Source organism: Hydra vulgaris, chromosome 12 (assembly GCF_038396675.1).
Source record: "Hydra vulgaris chromosome 12, alternate assembly HydraT2T_AEP".
NCBI classification, from domain to species: Eukaryota; Metazoa; Cnidaria; class Hydrozoa; order Anthoathecata; family Hydridae; genus Hydra; species Hydra vulgaris.
Genome location: NC_088931.1, coordinates 81,308,809 through 81,322,807, shown reverse-complemented (window position 1 = coordinate 81,322,807; position 13,999 = coordinate 81,308,809). Strand labels below are relative to the sequence as shown.

The following is a 13,999-nucleotide window of genomic DNA, read 5'->3' as shown; positions in this document are numbered from 1 at the left end:
CATGAGTTTTAAATATTAGTTGCGCTTGACTGATATTTTTAAAATTTAATATTACACCAAGTTTTATAGTTTTGATGAAATTTTTATTGTTTTTAATTTAAAATTTTTTTTGTCAATCTTGTATTGTTCAAAAGGAATAATCACAAGCAATGGAAAGATCAAAAGCATGTCAATAATGGAAAAACTGACCGTGGCGGTCAATTTTTAGGTGAACAGTTAATGTTTAAACGGTAATTCAAAAATTACTAAAATTTTTAAATACGTGTAATTAGGTAATAATGATTATAGTCCGTGTGAACTTTTTTGACCATTGTTTTAAGTTTCTTTATGTTACCTTTCTAAATCTAAACTTTTTATCTTACACACTTCGTATTTTCTTTTTTTTTTAAATTGATTTGTGTTTATGAGCTTATCGCTTAAGGTAATTTCAAAAGATGGTTAGCTGAAGAAAAATAAACCACAATACAACATTTATTCAATGTGTATTTTATCATTTGTAATTAATTTGGATGTAAAACTACATAAATTTCAAGTCAATAAATTTTTTTCTCCTTCATAATACTTAATTACAATTCTTTTCAGTCAAGGTATGACCGGAGTTGGTATTAGATTTTTAATTTCAAGAAAAGACGCACGCAGTATGCAGTCCAAGGTATTATAATTAGCGATTTATATTTTGACGGAACTGGAACCAAACTGAAAATATATTTTTATTATTCATAACCGAAACCGGAACCGAAAATAATTTAGGCTACAACTTCCTGATGCGTGGTACACATAAGCGATTTTAGGGGGAGGGGATGGGGTTATGTGTTCCACCCTCCTTCCCCCAAAGAAGGTAATTTTTGATTTGTAGTCGGTTTTTTGTCGGGTGGTCAAGTATTTGACAAAATTATTAAATTGTTACTTTTTAAGGACTCACCCCCTTCACCCCCATTTTATTTGTAAAATTGCTTCTGGTGATACATACCCTTTATTTTACAAAAACTAATAAAAAATCAAAAAAAATTATTATTACTATTTTATACGTTTGTATACGTTTTCAAAGTTATTTTTTGAATATTTTTAATAGCAAAAATGATTAAATTTTTTAGGCATAGCAACGTCCTTAGCAACCATCTTGTCACTTACTCTGACTTGGTTTTATGGTAAAATAAATTAACAGCTTTTGACAATTAAAAAACCCTTCAGCGGCATGTTGAGATGAGTTTATTAGTCATACTTTCAAACTTTTTTCCAGTAAGCAAATCCAGGCTTTGTGTTTTTTGTAATATCAAAACCCGATTTATTTCAAATTTATTTAAACCATTTATACTCACTTTTCTCATAATAACTTTTGTTAAATTAGGTTTATTACATCAAAAAGTAAAAATTGTTATAATTTATACACTATTTAAACAAATTCGATATTCAAGCACTTGTTATAATCGGGTCTTGATTTTACAAAAAACACGAAACCTGGATTTGCTCACTGGAAAAAAGCTTCAACCTCAACACAACGTGCAAATGCATGTTGTTTATATTTTACTTGAACACTTTAAGTAATAACAACAGTTTTAATTTAGAAATTCATATATAAATAATATATTAAAAAATCATTCTGGAACTAAAAAAGGATCATTTGCTTGTAATTAGTACACACTCATAAAAAAAGATGATTTAACACAAGTTAGTATCTGGTTCTTCACGGTCAGCTAGTAACTCCAGGAAAAATAAAACTCGATTGATTATAACATTAATAATAGTTTTAATTAGTAATAATTTAGTTTAAGAATATATATTATTTATTTGAGGCTCTTGTCAATGGCATCAAACATTTGAAACTTACAAGGATCTTATTCCTTAGTTATAAAAGAAAAACAATATCACAAAGTATTTTGGTAAAAAGTCTTTTGCTGCTAATGATTAAATGGTGGTATCATTTAGAGATAATTATAGAGTTCATTGAGCTATACAATTTTTTTCTTTATTATTTGCTATTTTTTTTGCTACCTTCTATTTTTTTTAAAAGCTCACAACAATATTCCTAATCTTTTGCATGGTATATATACAAACACTATATACATATAGTGTATACTATATAGTGTTTGTAAAGTATTTATGACTAAAGCAACCACGGCAACAGCAAAAGTAGGCAAGCAGAAAAGTGAAGAAATAATGATCTGTAGAGTTTCTGTTGATGGTTTATAATAAAAGAGAAAACACAGCTCACTAAATATCTGAAGGAGCTTTTTGTATTAAGAAAAATCTTTAAAATAAGTATTTGTTATGCATTATCGAACTTAATGATAGTAAATCTGGTTTAAGACCAATAATACAAAAACTTGGATTGCCAGTTTCAGAGTTTATGTTTAATGCATTTAGCGAAAGTTATACAGAGCTCATAAAAAACATTCATAGAAAGTCATCAACCTTAGGCATGAATGTTAGAAAAAAATTAAAAGTCACGTCAGAAATGGATTTTAAGAGAAGGAGTACGAAAAGACTCTTATTTTGCTTATATTAATGAATTCATTGTATTTTTTTCAGTTTAATTTTGTATTTGTGTTTTTCTCAGTGATTGATGTTTAGCAATTTTGTTGACTTTAGAACATGATATTTTAAGATCAACATAAGCTTTAAGGTTAAAATTTTTACAGCAACAGGAGTAGCTGGGGACATGAATACCCCCTGTAACAAACATCACATCACACCCATTTTTCTCCTTGACCTCTATGAATTGTTGTCTTTTTTTTGTGTGTTGTATTTTTTTGCTGCTTCTCTCAGTTGATTCAAACGTTCATCATCTGTTAGGCTTTCTCCGTAACAAAACCTGGTGACTTTACCCAACCTACCATGCCCAGAAGTTTGTGCAAATCTGAGCTGCAGTTCTTTAAGAAAAATAGTCTCTTACAGAAGACTTTCCTGAGAATGAGGTAGAAAATGGTGTCTGTAGTATTTCTGCAGGTACCGAAGATAAAGATGATAATTCTGTTGATGATGCTGCACTTTACAATGATGTTGGCAGCGATACACGTAGTATTGATGTTGAGGCAGAAGTATTGTGAGCACTATAGCTGGAAAGTACTTGTAATAATGCTCGGATTTTTGGTTGGCAAATATCTGCTTACATATGATGGAATTGTAAACATCTGTCATTGTCTGGCTAGTTGCATTGAACTTCCTGTCCCCATCCTCTTTCTTTTAGTATGTCCAAGCCACGCAGCTAAATAAAGGGGGTAATTAACTCAATTATCAAAACTATGTTTTAAAAAAAGTTTAAAATATTTTTACAAACAAATAACTTTTGCTTTCAATTTAAATTGTATCTGTTTAATGTTTATAAAATTAAAACATGCATTATATTTTATATGACCAATGTTATTTGATTGTTTTAATCACCTTTTTTACCAACATTAAGCCCCTGCTAATTAAAACATTTATTTTATAAACTAATGAAACTAATTAATAATTAACAGAACAGAATTTAATATTGAAAAGAAACTCATTTCTTTAAAACTTCCTAATCTTTTTGGTAATAACTCTTGCATCATAAGAGAGAGTTCATTGTTGTTTTTAGGTGCTGTTTTAGATGAAAATGTGACGAGAGCACATAAATATAATTTAAAATAAAATTTCAAAACAATATTGGTCTGCTATACAAACCTAAGCAGTTGTTAGACTAAACCTGTTTGAAATATATATATATATTTTTTTTATTCATTGCTGCCTAAAAAGTGGATAAAAAAAACCGAACCCATTATATTTAACTCAACTTTTGGAAAAATAAATTATCCATACCCAACACATTTTACAGTAAACAACTTCATTCAACCTAAAATCTACTATTCTGCTACTAAGTTTTCAATTGCAAATAGAGGTCCTAAACTATGGAACACGCTTTTGAATAAGGAGCTAAAAACCATTTTTTCTTTTAAACAATTTAAAAACATTTTTAATAAATGACAATAAATTTTTTCTAAAACTTTTGGAGTAATCGCGTTTTTTTTATTCAATTTATTTTTTATTTATTTTTCATTCGATTTAAAAAAAAAAAATTAAAACACAAGTAAAAAAAAATTAAATCACAAGTCAAAAAAAAATTAAAATAAATCTTTTTATACTACTTTGTCAAAAATTAAAATAAAAAATAAAAAAATAAAAAAATAATCATTTAAAAATTTTTTGTATATTTGTATTAGTTTATATTTGTATTAGATATATTACACTATCATATAGCTTAATATATGTTTTATAATTTAACGAAGTTACGTTGTTTTTGTATTTTTATTATTGAAATTTTTATTTTAGGGGGCTTTGCGATAAGACCGAATTTGTCTTCTTCTTGCCCCAGCCATGTATTTATATATTTGTATTGCTTAATTTTTGTAACTTTTTTCTTTTTATTGGCAAAATGCATAATTGATAAAAAATAAATTTAAAAAAATTAAAGATTTTTTTCTGAGAAATGCAATTCATTCAAAATATTACATAAAATTCAGTATTAAAAGTAAGTTTTAAAGCAATTTATAAACAATCCCTGAGACATTCATTCAACAGCTATTTTACTTTGCTTAAATTTCTAGATTCATTTGCTCTACAAATATCAGTACTACATTGATAACATACATAGATAGTTAAAAAATTTAAAAAGTATTTTCATTCGATGTCACCCAAGGTGTAGATGTGTTTTTCATTCGATGTCACCCAAGGTGTAGATGTGCTTTTCATTCGATGTTACCCAAGATGTAGATGTGTTTTTCATTCAATGTCACCCAAGGTGTAGATGTATTTTTCATTCGATGTCACCCAAGGTGTAGATGTGTTTTGTAAAAAAGTCAAAACAAACAAGCACTTGCTTAGCTGAAGTTTTTCAACAAGTTTGAGGGAAACTGAAAACTGGATGGAAAAACCACTCATCAAGAAACAAGATGAGCGCGGTACTACCAGGGATATGGTGGGGATCGAGCTCGGAACCTCTTGCTTATGAAGCGAGCGCTCTACCACTACACCACTACCGCTTAACACCCCATTGTAAATAAAGAATATAAGGTAACAGGGGGATTAATGCCCCCTGTTACCTTATATTCTTTATTTATAATGGCAGAAGTTGAACCAAAACTTATATTTTACACCAAAAAATGGTCATTTTATGGCATTTTTTAAGAGCATTTTCAATGGAAAATACCATCAATGAGTAAAAAATATCAATGTCATCTGAAAGTTTTTGTATTATGACTAGTTTTGTTTTGTTCCTGCTCATTACTATACAATGAAGAGCTGGTGAAAAATTTAAGTCTTACACAGTTTTAGCTTTTTAGATATTTTATTTACAAAATGTCAACATTATACCATTTTTTCAGTATTAATCGAGGCAAAAAAACTTGATTTAACTAATTTATTTAATTTAATTTTTTTAATTAAATTTTTTTAAAATAATATATTTTGAATAAAAAAAATTAGAAAATTGTTGTATATTGTCCTACTCTGAAGTTTTTTTTTTGGGGTACGTACCTTATGTACCAAGAAAATCGTTGTGTTGAAATTGTTGTCTAACGGAACATTGTTTTCGAACAGAAAAATTTTGAACTATTGCACTAAACTTAAAAAAAGTAGAAACAACAGATAATTTAACACTTTATAAATGAAAAACTATTGTAGAAATTGGATTTTTCTAATTAATTATAATATTTAATATATATCTATTAAGTTATACACATAACAACAATATTATCTTTTGATACGATAACGATAAAAACATTACAAGATATGAGCATTAGTTTAACAAGAAAATTATTTAGTTTTCAAACTAAATAATTTTCAAATCTTTTTTCTTTTAATTCTTAAGCTTATTATTTAATTAACAGATCGATAATATCATCTTTTATATCATCTAACACAAAATCATATACATTGTGATTGAAAATAATAAAGCAAGAAAAACCTCATCTAACTCATTGCGTGAGTCAAATTAATGAAATGACAAAAAAAGAGATCATTATTTCTTAAAATACTCAGAAACTAATAAAGTATTGTGGATGAAATTTTTAGGGTGTAAAAAAATAATAATTATAACAATAAAAGAACAAAGAAGAGTGCAAACCAAAATTTGGAAATTAATTTTTTATTTAGTTATAAGGCATTTGTGATAACCACTCATATTTTTGTTTTAACTTACATGCCGTTAAATTAAAAAAAAATAATTTTTAACAGGTAAACTAAGAATACAGCATATTAACATATTAGCTTAGCGACCTTAATTAATAAACTTCATGAATGCACTTAGAAAAATCACAAAACTTGTTTGCATAGATGTAAAAAAGACTGTAGACACCAAATAATTCATTATGCGAAATTTTAAGGTTATGTTTGCACATGGGCTTGGCGATCGAATAACTTAAAACTCCATCACGCATCATATTCGGTTATTAGAATGTAGATGCCTCTAACAATTTCTGAAAAACACCAGCATTCCACACTACGATACTATTCCACAAACCGCACCTTTACTCTACAATATTATTAAAAAAACATAGGTTGTAAATATATTTAAAAGATCTTTATCAGTATCAATAAAGTGTCCCTTTTACCCTTGAATGCTTTTATCTTCATTTAAATTTCTAAATATTGTTGACATTTTTAAATACTTTTGGAAGACCTTTATCAGAAAATATCCTGGAGTATTTAGATTACTAAAAACTTTCTTCAACCCATTGCTGATATGATAAAATTTGATAATTGCAAAACTTATACAAATTGTAAAATGTTTTTACTGAAATAAATTCTTTTCGGGCAACAAGGCTAAATTAGTGAATTAAGGCATTCATTGACATTTTGAGTCAAACCATGCAAGGATTTGTTAAGTATTATATTTTTACTTAGTCTTTGAAAAATCTTCATCCCTCATAACAGCCGGTAATGTGAGTTTTGAAGTACATAAGTTTTTACCACTTTATTAATTTGCCTTTTTTGTACAAAGACAAAATTTATGATGTTCTTCTTTTCTGAATATTTAAATAACTGCTTTTTTCATCGCATAATTATGCTTAGTTGGATGGATTAATATATCATACCATGGCTTTCTCTGTCAATGGCTTTCTCTGTCAAAAAACTCATTACAAAAAGTTTTTTACATATGACAACAATTTTTTTTTATACTTTGTTTTTAATTACACTTGCACCTAAAAGTTTTTGAGCATAGCCAACACATTCCAGTTTATGAACTAAAAAATGACTATTGTAAATTTTTAATTCTACAACTGTTAGGTATGAAGCCTATCTTTGATGTAATTCTTATATTTTATATTGTGCCTTGAAATGGATCTATAAAATATGGCAACTGCCCTATTTGACTTCATGAAATTAAACAATTTTGCATGATTTATGTGGCATATGTAGGAGTTCTACTACATCTTAATTTCATTAGTGACTTTTTATTAGACAAAAATTAACAAGCTTTGCCATTTTTTGAAATTGCATTTATCATTGGTTCATGAAATAACAATAACAATACCAGTGAAAGAGTTATGACTTCTTTTTTTAGGTTCCCTCTAATAATAATAACTGTACATTCAAAAGTTCTGTTTTCAGTGTTTCCAGAAACTATCTATCGACATGTTTTCATATTTAGTCTTGAGATAACTTTCAAAAATTCTATCATTAATATTGTTGTAAGACCTAATATTAACTAGGAATATTGATATTAACTAAGAAGTTGGCGCCTCCTTTCGTTACTGATGGTGCTAAATATGCTCTGAGCTTTCTTCAAACCCTGGAACTGTTGTTTCTAAAGCAAGCACTCTAACCACATTGCCACAGCCGTCAAATTTAAAACCAAATTAAAAATGTCTACTTGATAACTTTATGGTTACATCCCTCAATTTTTTTTTTTTAATATGCTTGTTGTTATTAGTAGATATTTTTGCATACTGGTTACCATAAAAGCATTTTTTACTTGTTTCGTTTTTCTATAATAGATCAAATTAGCCGTTAGACTAAAATATTTATCCAGGCAAGAAATTTGCCTCCCCCTCCCCGAAAATTGATACTTAATTTTTTTGTAAAGATTACAAAGAAATGTCACACGATATGCAGTTAGCAGAAACAGTATTTTTCAAAATTGATGAAGTTAATTTTCATTTTAAAGCTCTTGATATTATTGCGATTTACAACTTCAGACGACAAATTATTCCAAATATTATCGGTTCTTAGGGAAAAAAAATATTTACTAACATCAAGTTGACACTTTAAATTGCGTAATTTATGACCTCGAGTATAAATAAATTGTTTATTAAAAAAATTTTGATTCATGAAGACAAACGAAGTTGCTCAGAATTTTGTAACATGAAATTAGGTCTTGCTTTTGACGACGAATTTGAGTAGTCCTGAATCGTGTATTTTTTAAGTCTGTTAAAATACGAAAATATTATTTAAGTTAGCTAATTTTTTAGTAAGACGTCTTTGTACTTTTTTGAGAGCGTTTAGTATTTTAGTGCAGCGCGGTAACCAGGCTGGAAAGAAATATTCCATAATAGGTCTTATGTAGGTAGCGAAAGCTTTTACGAGAGCACATGGATCACAACTTTTAAAAAACTTAAACAATAAATATTATTTCCGCATTGTATATATATATATATATATATATATATATATATATATATATATATATATATATATATATATATATATATATATATATATATATATATATATATATATATATATATATATATATATATATATATATATATACATATAATGATTTTTACTTCTTAAACAATTTTTACTACTTAAAAGATTTGCAATATGATTTTTTTAATTTAAAAAGAGTCCATAGTCACTCCAAGTGCTTTTGAATTTTCAGAACAGTTAAATTATGAGCTCCTAATTTATAATTGAAATTTATTTGTTTATAAAATGAAACAGGTGCAATTCTAAATGTAAAGTAATTGTTGGTGAAAACTTTTAACTGCGATTTTTCCTACCAGAGAAAAACTTTGTTGATGACAATTGCTAGGTTGTTCGGAAAAAATGTTATTAGATAATTACTATTTGGTCAACAATTTTTAAATTTATAATATTTTCTATGACACGACAGCTGGTACTTGTAAGAGAGTTTTTATAATTATTAGCATCTAGGGTGGATCTTTTTTTAAAAATAGCTAACCTTTTAGGGTTTTTTTATTCCTAGGCCTTTATCATCCTTATTTTTTGCAAGGCCTCCTCATTCGGCATAGGTATGAACATACTTAAGTTTGGAGTTTTCACAACGCTAGTGTTAAAAACAAAACAAAAACAAAAAATAAAATACATTCACGTAACGATCTCATAAATTAGTATAGAATACTTTGACATGTAGGTAACATTGACATGTGTTAGATTAAGGTAGCTAGGGCCCTATTAAAAATGTAAAAAAAACAAAAAAAAATTTTTTTGTTTATTTTAAACTTAGTTTAAACATTGCAGACTCATAAATTATATTATTTGAGATAAATCATACATTCCATAATAAAGAAATTTACGTTTTTATGGTATAGACCAATTGCAAATGTTTACATTTTTGCATGCGCAACTAACGCATGCGCAGTAGTTGTAGGCGAAATTCAATAAACAAACTATTGAAACATAATGTCTGTATCTTGTAATGCTTTTGGTTGCTTAATAGGAATAAAAAAGGAAGTTGTTTAAGTTTTTACCGAACTCATTTGTAACAACAACAGAAAAAAAAAGAAAGAAGAAATTTTTGGATCAGAGCAATACAACAAGATAAATACACTGAAACACAAATAGATAATGCTTGTAGATTTATTGAATAATGTTATGATATCAATTTGTTCAATAGTTAATTTAAAAAAAGCGTTTTCTAACTAATTATCAACTATTTCTAAACTATTTATAAACAATGTTCTATTTAAAATATAAAAATAGTATTTGAATACTTCTTTCTAAACAAAATTATATAAATACATATTTTATGTAGGTAAATATATATTAAAATATACTTATATTTACAATCTAAAAAAAAAATCTTAAATTTACATAGTCTTTTCTGTAATTAGACATAGAGAACAGTACCATTTTCTTTTAGGAATTTCTTTTATTACAGGCAAATTGAAACCATCATACTTGTAGTTATTATTAGCACATGGAACCATTTGACCAAATTTTTTGATATAAACAGTAAACTTTAATTAAATATTCTGAATTTGGCAAACAATTTCTAGTTAATAACTTAGTTAGAGGTTTTAAAGTAAACACATTACTTAACTAAACAAGCATGTCCTTACAAAACGGTTCGTTTTTTGACAAGCAGAGGGAGTAAAATTCATTAGGGGACTATATAAATAAATCACAATAAAGTAAATCACATATTAATATTTGACCTTGTATGTGGTAGGAGTAAGGGTGTTCTATTTTGACTACATGATTAGAACCCAATGGAAATTTTTTATCACCATTTTATAAAACCATTTAAACATTAGTAAGGGCATTTAATTTCTACAAGGCCTTTCCCATGATAATAGCATTCTATAAACGCACCAGAACTTGCATGATACTCTTTCCAACACTGTGAAAAATGTTGCGCACAAGTTATTTCTGATAATCTGTTAAAAGATTTTTGGGTATAACACTTTTTGTAAAGTTTAAATAATTGTTTATTTTTTTTATTAAAACTTTTTTTGAAAAGTTTGTTCATCTTTTTTTTATAAAAACTTCCTTTGAAAAGTTTGTTAAACTTGCTTCGAATAAATATGTCAAAGGTTCTGGGATAATATGGTTTTTTCTGCTGCATCAATTTCACTAGAAAACAAAAAATCTATATTGCTGTAAAAACAGCTGCATAAAGTCTATGCATAAAATTATTTTAGTTCGTTAAATTTGGAATTTAAAATACCAGTATATGTAAGGGCAATTTTTTTTTTTGGGCAGCTAAAAATTTAAGTTTGCTAATGCTGTGGGGCTAACAAGCTTTTTAGATCGATTCCATACACATTGTAAACTTGTACAAGAAATTTATTGATTTTAAGTCATATGCAGGCTTCAATTTTAAAAGGTAGAACTGCGATATGACTGCAAGCTGATCCAAATCTAAATATAAGCAATTAAAAATTTAAATTTTCATTATTTTAATTACTACTTCTAATTAATCATTACAAAGTATCCTAATTAATATAATTCTAATATAATATAATCCTAAATAATCCTAATAAAATTTTATGCTATTAAAAAAAAAAAACTTAGTTGCTCAAGTAAACATACCTATTTTATGTTACTAAAAAAGCCAAATAATTGCTTAAGTAAACATACCCAACAACACAACTGCAGTTTCCACTTAAAATATATCCTTTGGATTTATGAACATATATACAATCTTCATACATTGATTCTTTATATATTTATAGAGTTGTTAAATATGAGTAGTAAAAAAATTAAAATAAGATTAAATAGAAAAAGGTAGCTTTTTTGTCATCAAAAATCAGTTTAGATGATTCACTCCTAACTGTTGAAGAAGGATACTCTAACTTCTTTATAATAATTCACTTTGGAGTACTGCAAAATTGTCTTTTAAGCAGATGCCTAGATTGTGGTGACAAGGTTACTGTTAGTCTTGACCAGATAAAAATAATTGGGACAATCACATAACCCTAAACTAGAATGCATATCTTGTGATTGGAGTTATAATTTTTACTCGTCTCCTGAGGAAAAAAATAAACACTTTTAAGAAGTGAATGTACGTGCTGTAATGAGTTTTCACGAGATTTTGCCCTAAAATAACAAAGAGCTGCTGTAAATGGCAAAGAGATAAACTTGAAGGTATAATCTACAAAGCACATTCAAATCTCTAGCTATAAAAGAAAAATTGAAAGCATCTTTAAAGATCTTGGCTCTGAAAATCTTCTAAAAAAGTGCTTACATGGGTTTACCCAAAATCCAAATGAAGCTTTAAACCAATTATTTTTAGTATAGTATTCTGCTATCGTTATGAAGGTGTTATTGAACTCAATAATGTATTTTAACTGTTAAATTTTACTTCTGGGAAATAATTTAGCTGCTATGTAACAAAAAAGGACAGTACTCGTATCAAGCAAATTAATAGTAAAATAAGCGGAAAAAAAAAACACAGAGGAAAATTAAAAGCGCAGTTAAAAAAGGATTCTTTGACAAAAAAAAAAAGAGACAGAGGGTGAAACATATAGTTCTGGGGCACACAAGTTTCATAATTGTATACTATTTATTTCATTTTTAATTTGATTTTTCATTTTTCTCAGAAATAAGTTTTTGTTACGTTCACTTGAATTCAAACGATAATTTTTAGTTATTATTTTAGTTATTATCCTTATTTCAATATTGGAACTAGGTTCTGAACTAAAAATTACTAATTTGAACAAACAAAACTTGTTTAATCGCACTTTGTTTTTCTAAAACGACCTGGTTTTTTAACGCTCATAAAAATTTTTTAGCCATTATGGATTCGTACATTTTTTAATTTTGATTTTAGTTCAGAACCATCTTTACTACTTTACCTATATGCTGTCAAAATTCAGTGCTTAAAATAAATGGAGAAATTTTTTGGACGAACCAACGAATTCAGAAGTTTATTGTTGCGTTAAAAAAATAAACTGAAAAACTGTTAAATGAGTCTAGGGCTGAGTAATTAGTTTTTTTTTTGTTTTTTTTTAAACTTACAAGCTAAAGTATAATAATATAAACAACTACAAGTGAAGATTTTTAATATATATATATAAAAGCCGAGACTCGTAGAAGACCGTAATGTCTTGTCGTCGAGAACTGCTGTAAAATGAAGTGTTACATATTTACATGTTAAATATTTCACTTAGTAAATAAAAAAGTTTATGTTTTGCAAGAATAAAAGAATAAAAAGATTAACGACAATGTTATTCCAAAGATACGGTCCCCGAAATGATATGCAAAATTGACTATGAAAATGGTTGCATTAAAAAATTATCATTTCGTGTTTATTTTTTTGTTTTGTTAAAAATAAAGTATGAAAAGGAGACGGAGAAAATTTCGTTTTACATTTGTACATAAAACAAAGAAAAAGTATACGTTAAGTTGATATGTGTTTAATATATTAATTTTTCTTAAGAGAGACTTCGAATGAGTTTGTCGATCACGCGAATTAACTAAGCGTGCTATATGTTTCTGATGACGATAAAAAGGCTCTAGTTTACTTTAGTTAGTACTGCCTCACGCAATATTTACATAGTTGATATGGCAGTGTATTCACTGCCATATCAACTATGTAAATATTGAATAATAATAAATAGTGAATAATACAGTTTCGTATTTAAAATGCTTTTTGATTTGTATAATATATTGTATAATATTTGTATAATTATTTAACTGATAAGATTTGAACTAAGTCTTTTAAAACTTTTGTTATTTGGAGCTGTTTGGCATTATTTACTTGCTTGATTCTAGACTGTTACGCAACGAAGTAGCACATTCTAAAGAAGCTAATGATCAGTGACTGAAATGTTTAGTTTCATGGGATTTCGAAGTGATTGCTATCTGTTGATTTTTACAACTTTTTCATTTCGTAAGCCATAATTAAAAACTGAAGATTTTTATTTATGGCTTACGAAAAGTACGAAGGTTCCGAATTTTTTTGTTAACTCTTCTCGCGTAATAACTTAGCTTTGTATTGTTGAGTTACTATTTTTAAACTAGTAAAAAATAAAATTATTTATATATAATAACTTTCGTAAATTTCAATTTAAGTGCATACTTAAATTGAAATTTACGAAAGTTATTATATATAAATATCATCCATAAACATCTACTTATTTGTTCTCTGGTTACAAACTTGACTGAAGTATCTAAGCTTGCTTACTTCAAATTTATTCAATAAATTTTTTTTTATAACTTTTCAACCAAAGTTTAAAATAAGAATGCACGTATACTGAATCAGTTTATCTATCGATGTTGTTTACTTATACAACTTTTTAATAAAACATTTTGATTGTTAGTAATTCAAATACACGTTTTTCTTAAAAAA

The 13,999-nt window shown here is 27.0% G+C and overlaps 1 long non-coding RNA gene across 2 annotated transcripts in view; it reads left to right on the top strand.

Annotated features, from left to right (window-relative positions):
- Positions 1-62: 62 nt before the first annotated feature.
- Positions 63-13,999, top strand: part of LOC136089057 (uncharacterized) — a 39,125-nt gene continuing 25,188 nt past the window's right edge. The window contains exons 1-3 of one of the 2 annotated variants that reach the window (XR_010642755.1): positions 63-230; positions 583-652; positions 4,291-4,393. This is a non-coding gene — a long non-coding RNA (uncharacterized LOC136089057). Of the gene's footprint in view, positions 231-582; positions 653-4,290; positions 4,394-13,999 lie in introns of those variants that run through there. The other variant, XR_010642754.1, reaches the window with a different exon arrangement.